The sequence below is a fragment of the Sphaeramia orbicularis genome, chromosome 16 (assembly GCF_902148855.1).
Source record: "Sphaeramia orbicularis chromosome 16, fSphaOr1.1, whole genome shotgun sequence".
Lineage (NCBI taxonomy): Eukaryota > Metazoa > Chordata > Actinopteri > Kurtiformes > Apogonidae > Sphaeramia > Sphaeramia orbicularis.
The window spans coordinates 5,594,901-5,607,973 of NC_043972.1; the positions used below are offsets into that span (position 1 = coordinate 5,594,901).

Sequence of the window (13,073 nt, forward strand, 5' to 3'; positions counted from 1 at the left end):
AGTAATTTGATGGATTTGGTATGATGACTGCTGTAGTAACTATTTTTCTCACATGAAATCACTACATTAAACAAAGATATTAACAACACAAATCAGTCAGTGAATTCCTGTTATTATTTTCTATGTATCATTGCACCCTGTTCTTTTTCTATGTCACCTGAGCGGAACATCAACACTTTATCTGGAGGTATTAACTGTAATATTCAACATAATGAGCATCTAATAACATTAGCATCATGGATTTACTTCTGTTTTTGGCCAAAGTACATTAAGTATTTTAATTAACATGGTCCCTGCTACTGCCAGTAAATTCAGTCATAGTCTTTATACATTTAATTTCCTATTTATGTTAATTTCCTTCTGCATTTTTGTTTAAAACGCCTTAAAGGAAATGAGGCTACATTAATACATGTATTTTATTTATAGGCTCCAATGTTTGGTGCCAATAAATGTCTGTTCTTCTTCATAAGCCATCTGTGTGATAGTAAACTACTTATTGTTGGGCTTATATGTGCAAAGGCATGAAATAAACACAAAAACACAAATTATTTGCATGGAAATTAATAGTCGACTAAATTTTCATGATCTGATCCACATACAGCTAATGCATCTGAATATGAAAATATGTAAATGTGCAGAAAAAGACATAGAATATATTGTTTTGCATGTATTAGTTTTCTCTATGAGACTGTTAAAGACCTCGTCAGCTGCAAAACTCTCAGGCAACATTTAGCTTTGCTGTTTTTCTACAGCTGAAATGAGCATGCATATTTATTTCTCACATTTATTCTTCCAATATAACAAGAAAATAGTAGAAATATGTGTTGAGCTAAATTTCTTCTACAGGCTAAAGACCTATTTTTCACCTGAAACTTTTACTTTTAATGCTGTATTTATTTCTCATCTAACACCGAAATTGAGAATAGTATACGTGTCGTCATTATAACTTTGCAGAAAACAACAATAAAGGTCTAGAAATATGCAAAGTGGTGCAGTTTTCGCTTTTAATACATCTCAGATTGAAAGAGTTTTTAATGTTTTTATTGTCTGTTCTGGCAGACTGCACATGCTCACTCATTGCTCTGTAATGTTCACAGGTAGCTGTTAGTTTAACGACTTCTGCATTACAAAGAAGAGAAATGTAGCCACGAGGCACAGCCATAAATCACAGTGACTTTCTGTAAATTATAATATTTATTACATGACAAAGACGTGACGTGTTTGTTTTAATGCTCAGGGACTGACAGATCCTGTCACGAATCTGCCTTAATAGTTAAGTACCATGAGCGGTGTGCTTTGACAAATGTTAATTAAACAACTACTATGGATGGAGGGGTGAGGTTTGGGGGGTGGGAGACAGGAGAAGGGGGAGTTAAGAGCAGGAACACTTTTAACTATTATAAACACCAGCGCAAAAGCTAATCAGCAGATTAAAACCCAATAAAAAAAAAAAATCTAAAATTTATTTGAAGATGTGTCAGCAACAAACCAAAGAATGGATGCATTTGACTTATCAGAGCAGAAAACACACACACACAACCACACACACACACACATACACACTACGACTGTTCATGAATAATCAATCTTTGGATGTAATTTGTCGGGCGCTTGTGTCAATCCAGTTTATCAAGTTAAATGAAATGTTATCAGCAGCACAAAAATTAACAGGCTCTGCTTTGTGCAAACACAGCAGGTTATGTATTTTGGGGGAAGACATGTTTGTCTATAAGTTAAATGCACATAAGAGGAAGTCGTACGGCGGAAGGTGAACCCCTGTGGATATGAGTCGTTATCGTTAAGGAAAACTGGTAAAATAACAATGAACTGAGGCATGAAACTATAGAAGGTGTTCAAAAAAATACCTAAAAAAAATAAAATAACTAGAAGCACTCGGAGAGCGCAGACCTCCGCCAAGGCTGATCAGTGGCCCCCCCCCGTGGGCCCCCCCACACCAAGGAGGTTATGTTTTTGCCAGGGTTTGTTTGTTTGTTTGTTTGTCTGTCTGTCTGTCCGTTAGTGTGCAACATAACTCAAAAAGTTATGGACAGATTTTGATGAAATTTTCTGGTCTGCGCCCCCCCCCCCCGTGGGCCCCCCCACCCCCGATCACCACCAAAATTTAATCATTTCTTCCTTATCCCATTTCCAACAAACCCTGAAAATTTCATCCAAATCTGTCCATAACTTTTTGAGTTATGTTGCACACTAACAGACAGACAAACAAACAAACAGACAGACAAACAAACCCTGGCAAAAACATAACCTCCTTGGCGGAGGTAATTAAAAAAAAAAAAACAACAAACAAGATAACTTTAGTTTATTTAATTTGTGACAAAACCTGTTATTCAACCTCCTCTGTTTATCCATTGATGCTTTCACTTCACTGATCTCCATGACATATTCTATTTCATATATCTGTTTTCAGCAGGTGTTCATTGTGTCTGTGGACGGTGGGGACTGAAACGAGGACAACTTCTGTCTGACTGTATACACACAAACAGAATTCTATTTTCAACTAAATTAATGCAAGTAAATTAATGCAAACACACCTGCGGAGTGTCTGAATGTTCGACTGAGACAAAAAGCAGGGCAACTCCCCGACAATATGACTAGAGCAGGGGTGTCAAACATGTGGCCCACCGGCCAAAACCGACCCGCCAAAGGTTCCAGTCCAGGCCACGGGATGAATTTGAATAGTGTAAAAATTACACCGAAGATACTGACAGTCAAAGGTGGTTGAACTTGGTTTAGTTTAGGTTCCACATACAGACCGCTGTGATCTCAAGTAAAATAACAGCAAAATAACCAGTAAATGATGACCCCAAATTTTCTTCTTAGCTTAATGTGAAAAAAACTCTATTACATTAGGCCTATACTGTAAATAATGACAACTCCAACTTCACTTTGTTCTAAAAATAACATTAAACTATGAAAATATTTGCATTTACAAACTATCCTTTAATAATAAAATGTAAAACCTCGTTGTTTGTCAATACTCTGTCATTATTGTTTTTGGTTTGTTTGTTCATTTATATGATTTTCCCTTTGTTTATGTGTTGTTGTTGTTGTTGTTTTTCTGTCCACATTGTCTTGTTAACTATCACTAATTAAAAAAAAAAAAAAAGTTAATAACCTGAACAAACATGAATGACCTGAAGTGTCTAAAGAAAATTAAATACAATTTTAACAATATTCTGCCTGTGACTAAAAGTTTTGTGCGTTTGTAGATCTGATCTGTAATGCACATGTATAAATGATAAGTTGAGACACAATATTGTTAAAATTGCACTTTCTTTTCTTCATAAATTCCACATCTTTTTTGTTTGGATATTTTGTAAATGTAAATATTTTCTTTTTTTTTTTTTTTCTTTTCTTTTTTTTTTTTATTCCAATTTTTATTCAAAACAGTCTCACAACACATTACACTGATACAAAGTACACTGTTCTTTTTTTTTTTTTTTTTTGGAAAAGAAAAGGGAGTGTCAATATTGCTCACAAAGAAAGAAAGAAAGAAAGAAAGAAAGAAAGAAAGAAAGAAAGAAAGAAAGAAAGAAAGAAAGAAAGAAAGAAAGAAAGAAAATGTGTGAATCTTTGTTGCATGAGTATCATCATATAAATATAGACTTTCCAGTGCAAAACAGAGGAGTAATACTATATGTGAAATCAATGCTTTTCATGGTCATCCTACTTTTGCAGAACAATAACATTAACAGTAATAAAGATTATATATATAAACAAACATATTTACATTTACTTACACATGCAAACACATTTATCTACACACTGTAAGCCCAGATAAGTAGAGTTTGATCAAAAAATTTGAGGCAAGTGATTGCACTTAAATGATTTGAGTAATGATCGACTAATCAGTCGGTTTAAGTAGGTTCAACTTTAATGCTAAAAGTATTGAACTTAAACTATTAAGTAGAAAACACTAAAAGACAAGTTATTTGTACTTTAAATCTGTTGTAAAACCAACCCCACTATCCAACCATTCAACTCAGCATTTTAGGTTACACTGACTAATTTTCTCAATTGCAGCCAGATTAATTTATCATTGATTAAACAACTTTTTTTTACGTTAATCAAACTCATAATTCTACTCCAGACCACAGTAGTTATGAAATTATTCAACTTAATTTATTATAGCATGAATGGAAGTCAACACTATTCCACACAAAAGATGATTGATTACTCTCCAAATACCGGAGATCAGACAGGTGAAATTTTCAAACTCTGTTTTCTCAAAATGAGGAAAAGTGGACGTGGAACCAGCTGATACTCAAGGGACGATTTGGTAAAGTTTGTTGAGCTCAGTATTTAAATGTAGATTTACTCTTCTGTTAGCTCAATGTCATTTACCGGTACAGGAAGAGCTTTTAATTTGATAAGACATTAAGATATCCACTGTATAATAACAGTTTTAGATGAACAGTAAAGCCATAGTTCTTCCTCTGGCTCTGACTCATGGTGCAGCTCTACGAAAATACAAAAACAAACACAAAAAGGCCAATAAACACTGACATACACACATTAAATCCCAATTAACACTAACACAACCCCACTGAACCCCTGCACAAAAAAATAACACATTTTCAACAATATGCCCAATACCCACAATGCAATGCGAAGATAAAAAGGTGTGGTCATGACTAAAACTTAGTGATTTCATTCCATTCAGCTTAAACTTTTTCATACTTTCGACTATGTCTACAAATTAGTAGAATATACTGAACATTTTATAGTAACATCATAAAACTGAAATCATTTCAGTGCATTGTAATTAAAGCATTTTAGTAAATACAAACTCCGGGCTTACAGTGTATGTATAAATGATTGTGGACGTGTCCATGAAGACCACACATGCAAAAAAAGGGGTAACATAAATAAAGTAATATGTTCATAATTTAATATTATATTTTTGTACTAAAACAATGAGAAAAATTTGGAGTTGTTATTATTTATAGATCATTATGCTATTATTGTACTGGTCTGACCCACTTTAGATCAAATTGGGCTGAATGTGGGCCCTGAAATAAAGAGTTTGACAGCCCTGGACTAGAGGTTCAGCAGTTATACAGCAGAGATCGATATGTTCGGTCTCAGCTTTGGGGGATTAATTGTAATTTAGGAAGATTTATGGAGAAGTAGTTGCAAAAGTGGAACAAAATAAATACATCCTGTGTTGTACGGTGATATTTTGGATGTTGTGACACACAGCAGTGAGAGTTACTGTACCTTACTAGTTTAAGTTTGTATGTTTGAGTTGAAAATATATAGAATGACTAATACGAATGTTTTTATTGATGCACCTCGCCTTCATCCGATGTCAGCTGGGATCGGCTCCAGCATCACAGAACCCACCAGAGGATTAACCAGCTCAGAAAATGAGTGAATGAATGTTATTCCTGTCCGTATGCTGCTTCTGTTTTCTGACAAATATCAATGGAGAGAGGCTGAAGAGTACCATATGTTTCAGAAGCTGTGGGCTGTAGACCTTCATGTGGCTGTTTTACCAGGTAGATAAGAACTACGCTATATGGACAAAAGTATTGGGACACGTTGAATTCAGGTGTTTCTTTTCTTACAGGGGTCTGGGATACAAAACACTAAAGACAAATGTCAGAATATAGTTTGATATGAGTCAGAGCCAGAGGAAGAACAATGGATTTACTGTTCATCTAAGACTGTTATTGTACAGTGGATATCTTAATGTCTTATCAAAATAAAAGCACTTCCTGTACTGGTAAATGACATCGAACTAACTTCCATTCATGCTACAATATATTAAGTTGAATAATTTCATTACTACTGTGGTCAGGAAAAGAATTCTGAGTTTGATTAACTTTAAAAAAAGTTGTTTAATCAATGATAAATTAATCTGGCTGCAATTGAGAAAATTAGTCAGTGTAACCTAAAATGCTGAGTTGAATGGTTGGATAGTGGGGTTGGTTTTACAACAGATTTAAAGTACAAACAACTTGTCTTTTAGTGTTTTCTACTTAATAGTTTAAGTTCAATACTTTTAGCATTAAAGTTGAACCTACTTAAACCAATTGATTAGTCGATCATTACTCAAATCATTTAAGTGCAATCACTTGCCTCAAATTTTTTGATCAAACTCTACTTATCTGGGCTTACAGTGTATAGATAAATGTGTTTGCATGTGTAAGTAAATGTAAATATGTTTGTTTATATATATAATCTTTATTACTATTAATGTTATACAACACAAATATCATTGCATTTAGATGTTTATATCGAAAATCAGCATGAACAGGACATTTTACTGCAGTAGCCATGATGTGTCCCAATATTTTTGTCCATATAGTTTATAAACATCAGTATTTCCTTAAAGGTTAATGGGAGGTTTTCTTCCTCAGTGCAATGTGAAGAAAGTAGATGGTTAGATGAGGAAGAAAATTATTATTTAGTCAGAGCATGAAAAATATTTTAGAAATTTAGAGGCAGAACATTTAAAATCATAGTAATAAAAAATCATGGGAAAAAAATAGTAGGAGAAATAAAGTAAAAACCATCTCTGAGGCATTTTGGAAGCAACGATAACAATTTACTAAACTAACCAATGTAATGCAATGATATTTAACCCAATATAAAACTATATTCGGACATTTATCATCACTGTTTTGTATCCCAGACCCCTGTTAGAAAAGAAACACCTGAATTCAAGATGTCCCAATACTTTTGTCCATATAGTGTATGTAAGAAAAATGAAAGATAGGAAAAGCTGTTTGTCAACCGGCTTTGTGTGTGTGTTGAGTTTATTTACCTGTTGTGCAGGGTTGAGCTTCTCCTCGGTCTTCAAAGCACACAGACATGCAAGGCGAAGGTCACATGATCGGCAGGGAGGCCACCGATAGGCTAGCGACAGGCCGTCATATCTGCAAGCAAACAGTGACAGTTCATTAAAATACAAAAGCACATTTTTTACAAGTTAAGATTTTTAAAGGGGTCAAATTTTTCTAATCCCACTTTTATTAGTCTTTGGTTCATTTATTTGTGTATTTGGACCCTAATAGTTCATAAAGTTTGAATTTGAACCCTCCAGGTGCTGCAAAGATATCTTTATATTCATTTTGGCAAAAATCGAGTGGATTTCTACAACCTGTTTTAATTCCTGCTTAATTTGTTACGTCTACAGGGTGGGGAAGCAAAATTTACAATATTTTGAGGCAGGGATTGAAAGACAGTGTATGACCAATTAGTTTATTGAAAGTCATGAGAATTTATTTGCCACAAGAAAATGTACATAATAGAAAATGTTTTTATTCTATGTGTCCTCCTTCTTTCTCAATAACTGCCTTCACACGCTTCCTGAAACTTGTGCAAGTGTTCCTCAAATATTCGGGTGACAACTTCTCCCATTCTTCTTTAATAGTATCTTCCAGACTTTCTGGTAATAGTTTTGCTCATAGTCATTCTCTTCTTTCCATTATAAACAGTCTTTATGGACACTCCAACTATTTTTGAAATCTCCTTTGGTGTGACGAGTGCATTCAGCAAATCACACACTCTTTGACGTTTGCTTTCCTGATTACTCATATGGGCAAAAGTTTCTGAAAAGGTATGGATAATAGTGTTAGGTATGATTATGACATCAATATATGTTTGGTTTCAAAACAATTGACGTAGTGCCTGCTGAGAAAAAACAACTAAATGTTCATTGTAAATTTTCCTTCCCCACCCTGTATAACTAGTTACGTCACGACATTTGCACATATCCTCCTGAGACCCAAAAATGCATTTTTGTCCTCTGTAGTGGACAAGTACGACGGCATTTTAGGGCCACATAAGAAAAAAAAAAGCGCTTGTCACTACGAGAATAAAGTCGTTATTTAACAAGAATAAAGTTGTTATTTAATGAGAATAAAGTCATAATACAATGAGAAGTTGTACCTAATCATTGATGTAGAACTTGGAACATTTTGTGAAGTTCTGCTCTCATTAGTCTATCCTCCATCAACACATTAGTCTGAGGACTTTGAAGAGTTTGCACACATTTGAGTCTGTTGTAAGAACTGAACTGATTTGTAGTAAATTGTCTCTTTTGTGGAGGAGAAACTGACGCAGTGTTCATCTGTAGGGTCCTCAGTGGAAACACCAGAGAACTAAACAGAGAGGGTCTGGTGTTTCTGAACAAACTGTGGGGATTCTCCTGTGAGGTTTTGAGTCCAGCAGAAGGGAAAGTTGTTGCTTCACTTATCGCCTTCACTGTAAAGCCAGAAACTCTGTCGAATTTTCAAAATATTACGAGTTTAATCTCATAAAAGTACGACTTTATTCTTGTTAATCAACAACTTTATTCTCATTAATTAACGACTTTATTCTCGTTAAATAATGACTTTATTCTCATTAATTAACGACTTTATTCTCATTAATTAGTGACTTTATTCTCGTTAAATAATAACTTTTTTTTTTTTTAAACTACGACTTTATTCTTGTTAAATAACGACTTTGTTCTCGTGGTGACAAGCGTTTTTTTTTTTTTTTTTGTCTTATGTGGCCCTAATACACCGTCGTAGACAAGAGTTTCATAGCTATATTACAAAAAAAAAAAAGTCTGTGGAAAAGGACATTATCAAAAAAAAAAAAAAAATTAAAAATGTATCTGAAAAAACTGCTGCATCATGCGGTTTCCAATTAAGGCAATTATTTAATGTAAAATGGCACAAATTTTTTCTTACTGGGTCTCAGGAAGATATAAGGTCAAGACTTCTGATAAACATTCCTCAGAGTACGCCATAATTGTTTGTCAGCAGCAGCGGTTGTAGTAAAAACTGAAAATATGTCCAAACTTCGAGCCGATTACCTAAAATGTTCAGTTATTGGTTGAACGGAACAGAGCAGCACAGCCAAGAACCTGGAGTGGGTGGGGTCATTTACATTTAAAGGGCCAGCGCTCAAAACCACCTTTTTCGTGTCATTACTCAGAAATAGAGTTGAAGATGGACCTGTGGAGTTGAATTAATGAAGAATTCAGACCCAAGCAGAGCATTTACAGTTTATGTAGACCACAGAGAAATGTTTGAAAATGCATAATTCAGTTTAAAAAAGCAAAATATCAATCCTTTAACCCTTTCATGCATGAATTATGAGAACCTTAATCAAGATTTTTTTTTTTCCTAAGTGTTTTTATTCCTCTTTAGGCATGAAAAAAACCCAATGTGATTGAATTTTTTTTTTATGAACCAATTTCACATGGAATTACAAAATCATGCATTTAATTTTAGAAGCAAAGAAACATGTATCTACTGATAAACTGTGGGAAAACCATGAGATACAAACATTTTTAATGCTGCTAATGTGATGTTTTCTCACATTTCAACAATACCTGCATGGAGATTATATGCAAAAAAAAAAAAAAGCAAAAAACAAAACTGTTAATTACAGTTTAATAACAACTTGCTTTTTTTTTTTTTTTTTTACAATCAAACATGTTAGTGCAGATCAGGTTTATCTAGAACAGCAAATTTACAGTAATGGTATGAATTACAGTGTTTGGGATGATGCATAAGCGTCCACTGTGTTAACTGAAATGGAACTAAAACAACAAAATCCATAAATATACAATAGAACAACTGTGGAATAACTGTCCACTGTAGTGACCACTATGCATGAAAGGGTTAAAGTTTCACGATGACCTTGATTCACTTCGGACCTTGTAAGAGCCAACCTGTGACCCACTTTAGACAGCGATCCACCAGTTTTGAACCACGTCTCTGTGCATTATAACACAAACCACTTCATTCATTTGATTCTGTTATGGTTGAAACCAGGCAACAACAATATCTTTTAAATTCCATTTCATCTTAAGTTATTTGTCACAGATGATTTTGCGTTTCATTCAGACAAAGTAACATAATTTTACAAGCAGTAACTGAATGTATTAATTTAACAGTTGACTTAGGAACAGTGGCGATTTCTCATAGACTGCAAGGGAGGCCCGGCTTCCCCTAAAATTATGAAAATTAAATGGTTTAATATGTTCGGTTGTGTTGACATTTTATTGACTACAAATGTGTTCGAACACGTTCATCTCAAAGATGAGTTCGTTCAGAATCAGCTTTATCACAAATCAACGGACGTGATGTTGTTCACCTCTCCTCTGTTCCCGTGTCTGTGTTTTCTCCTCCATCTCTGCTCAGTGCATTTGTCCGTAGACTGTGTCCGTCTCTGGGCTTCAATGGGACTGAGTGGAACAGTTTTTTTCATTGCCTCGAAAGTGGGCAGTAATTGGATAAATGCCACGATGTTGTCCCGCCCCCGGACGCTGGGCATCTCTGGGGGTGAATGGAGCTGTGGGCGGAGCTCGGCCAGGCTGGACGCCAGAATCCCACGTGCTGATTGGAGGATCAGTCGAAAGGCTGAATCTTGTTTGATTGACAGCTGTTTTCAGATCTACTCCTTCACTGACACAGTTCAGTTTAATACCGTCACACATTCTGCTGTGAAATTGGGAGAAACCATTACGAAATTACTCGCTCATTTCTTGCACTGTAAATAAAACACACTCATTGGACTTCCTTGTTTCAATTTAACATAATTTCAGCGTTTTCTTGTTTCAGTTCCATAATTTAATCATTTCTTGTTCGAGTTTAATATCGTTTTGTAGATAGTTAAATCAATCAAACTGTCGGCTAGGTCAGAGTGAAAGGAGCATCTGTAGTTTAAAAAGGCTGAAGTCTGACACCCACAACACACTGGGCCAAGGCCGTCTGAGCAGCCCAGCTCTGCTGGACATTGAGAGGACACTGGTCCAGTCCCTGGAAAAGACGCCTACTGGTACGATAAGGTCACTGAGCATTTTCTTAAAAAGGAACAGAGGGCCGAATGTATGTTTAAATAACTTGACTTTTTTTTTTTTTTTTGATGTAAGCCGACAATGAGCTTCCCCTGTCTAAAAGACAAGCAGCCACAACTGCTTAGGAAATAGTGTAAAATGTGTACTCCAGGCCCACACACAGTTCACCTTCACTGATATTAGACATTCACCAGCACCTCACACCCAACACCAGAATGTTAAAATGTCCTCCTACTGCCGACATTCACTGGCCTCATGATTCAATTCAACTGTCAGTTATTCTCGAAGCACTGTATGTACCATGTCCTCAGTGTATATCTTACTTCACATTTGACATTTTAACAGTTTATACAAGCAGTCAGGTACATCTGAACTGCATTCTTATTCATAGAGTGCCTTAAAAATCTGCAGCAGTGTCTTTTCAGTACCAGTGTCAGTATGTAAACATCACCAAGAATAACATAAATCCATCTGCGGAGCATTACAATATGAGATGTGACTATTCATGAAGTGTGAAGTACTATTCTTAAGTTGATTTTTCAGATATCTTTAATTTTCTTAGGGATTTATTTTGTCTGATGATATTATTGTCTAAGCTTTCTACTTTTTATATATTCATTACTTTATTTTTATTACATTACAAGGGGGGTTATTGATTATTTTTAATTTTGCATCATAATGTGTCATCCTAACATTACGACCAATTATGGAATGGACGATGCCTCAGTGAATAGAGCAGAATATTTCACACATGACAGATGTAGTGATGTAAAAGACATGGAGAAAAGATGTTCTCTATGTAATTAAATGTCTGGGAGAACTGACACTGACATGGATTATGAGAGGTTTAGGATGTATAAATAGATACTTTAATCTTTGAGTAGATTTCAGAGCTTGAATTATTGCACTTGCACTTAAATAAAGAATGTATATTGATGTGTATACGTAATGTGTGTGTGTGTGTGTGTGTGTGTGTGTGTGTGTGTGTGTGTGTGTGTGTGTGTGTGTGTGTGTGTATATATACAGGGTGTCCCATAAGTCTCCATACATAGGAAAAATAAACATTTCTTGACATAAACCATTTTTATTTATATAATATGCTCTATATGACTGCCATTTTGTTGGGAACATATTTCAATGCGTGTCCTCCACTGCTGAAGAACTATAAAGAAGAAATATAAAGAAATACATGCTAGAACCATATTTGTATGGAATGTATTATGTCTCCTATGTATGGAGACTTATGGGACACCCTGTATATATATATACACTCAAGGAAAAAAGAAACGCACCATTTTCATTTTTTGATTTTTTTTCAGAAATTTGACAGTTATTGCAAAATTACAAACTACAATGACTTCAGTACTATTCTGAGTCAAAATTAAATGATTGTTTTCCTGGTTCCAGTTGATTGATTTTGGTTAGCAATAAGAACTGTATTTGTGTATTCCTCACCCATGTCTGCTCATGAGTGAAACTCACAGATGAATTGGACCTCTGCTCAATTGTGCACAACCATTCCCTATAAAAAGACACCAAAATGGAGCAAAAACATATTTGTCCACAATGCCACGACTACTGCAACCGGAGAGAGATCGGGCCATTGGCATGTTTCAGCTGGACAGAGCAGACGGGCCGTAGCCAGGGTGTTTGGACTCCACCACTCTACCGTTGTACTCCTTGCTGAGCGTTACCACACCACCGGCTCCTCCAACCACCGTTCCAGATCTGGTCGACCACGTGTTACAACCGCTGCACAGGACCATCCCAATCGGCTGTCACATCTCCGTGACAGGTTTCGGCCCGATGTGGCCCGATCTCTCTCCAAATATCTGACACAGACATGACAGTGAGCTACTGTATAGGCCTGTCAATCATCACCCAAAACAGCAGACATTAGATCCTTCTATTTGGCTGTATTAATGGAGAAACACTTTGAGGATAGACCAGATCAGTTATTAGGGGGTCCAAATTCAATACTGGAGGGAAAAAAAATACTGACTTAGTATTTTTAGAGAGCAGTCCAAAGTAAGTCCAAAGGCAGCCAGTGTCTAGAGGTCGACATCTTGGCCTCTTGTTGTCATTCACAGTCCAATTATGTTGTCTACTGTACATTCTGATTAGAGGTAAGATCGGGCCTAAAAAATCCAGCCCGACCCGACCCAGGCCCCCGGGCATTAAAGCCCGACCCAGCCCGAGCCCGACCAATTAACTTGATTTGCAGGCCCGAGCCCAAAGCAAACCCGAA

The 13,073-nt window shown here is 35.7% G+C and overlaps 1 protein-coding gene across 3 annotated transcripts in view; it reads right to left on the reverse strand.

Moving 5' to 3' along the window:
• Positions 1-13,073, reverse strand: part of ldlrad4b (low density lipoprotein receptor class A domain containing 4b) — a 647,819-nt gene that overhangs the window by 519,919 nt on the left and 114,827 nt on the right. For all 3 annotated transcript variants that reach the window (XM_030159286.1, XM_030159284.1, XM_030159285.1), the window contains exon 2: positions 6,794-6,905. The gene's annotated coding sequence lies outside the window, so the exon portion shown is untranslated. The remainder of the gene's footprint in view (positions 1-6,793; positions 6,906-13,073) is intronic.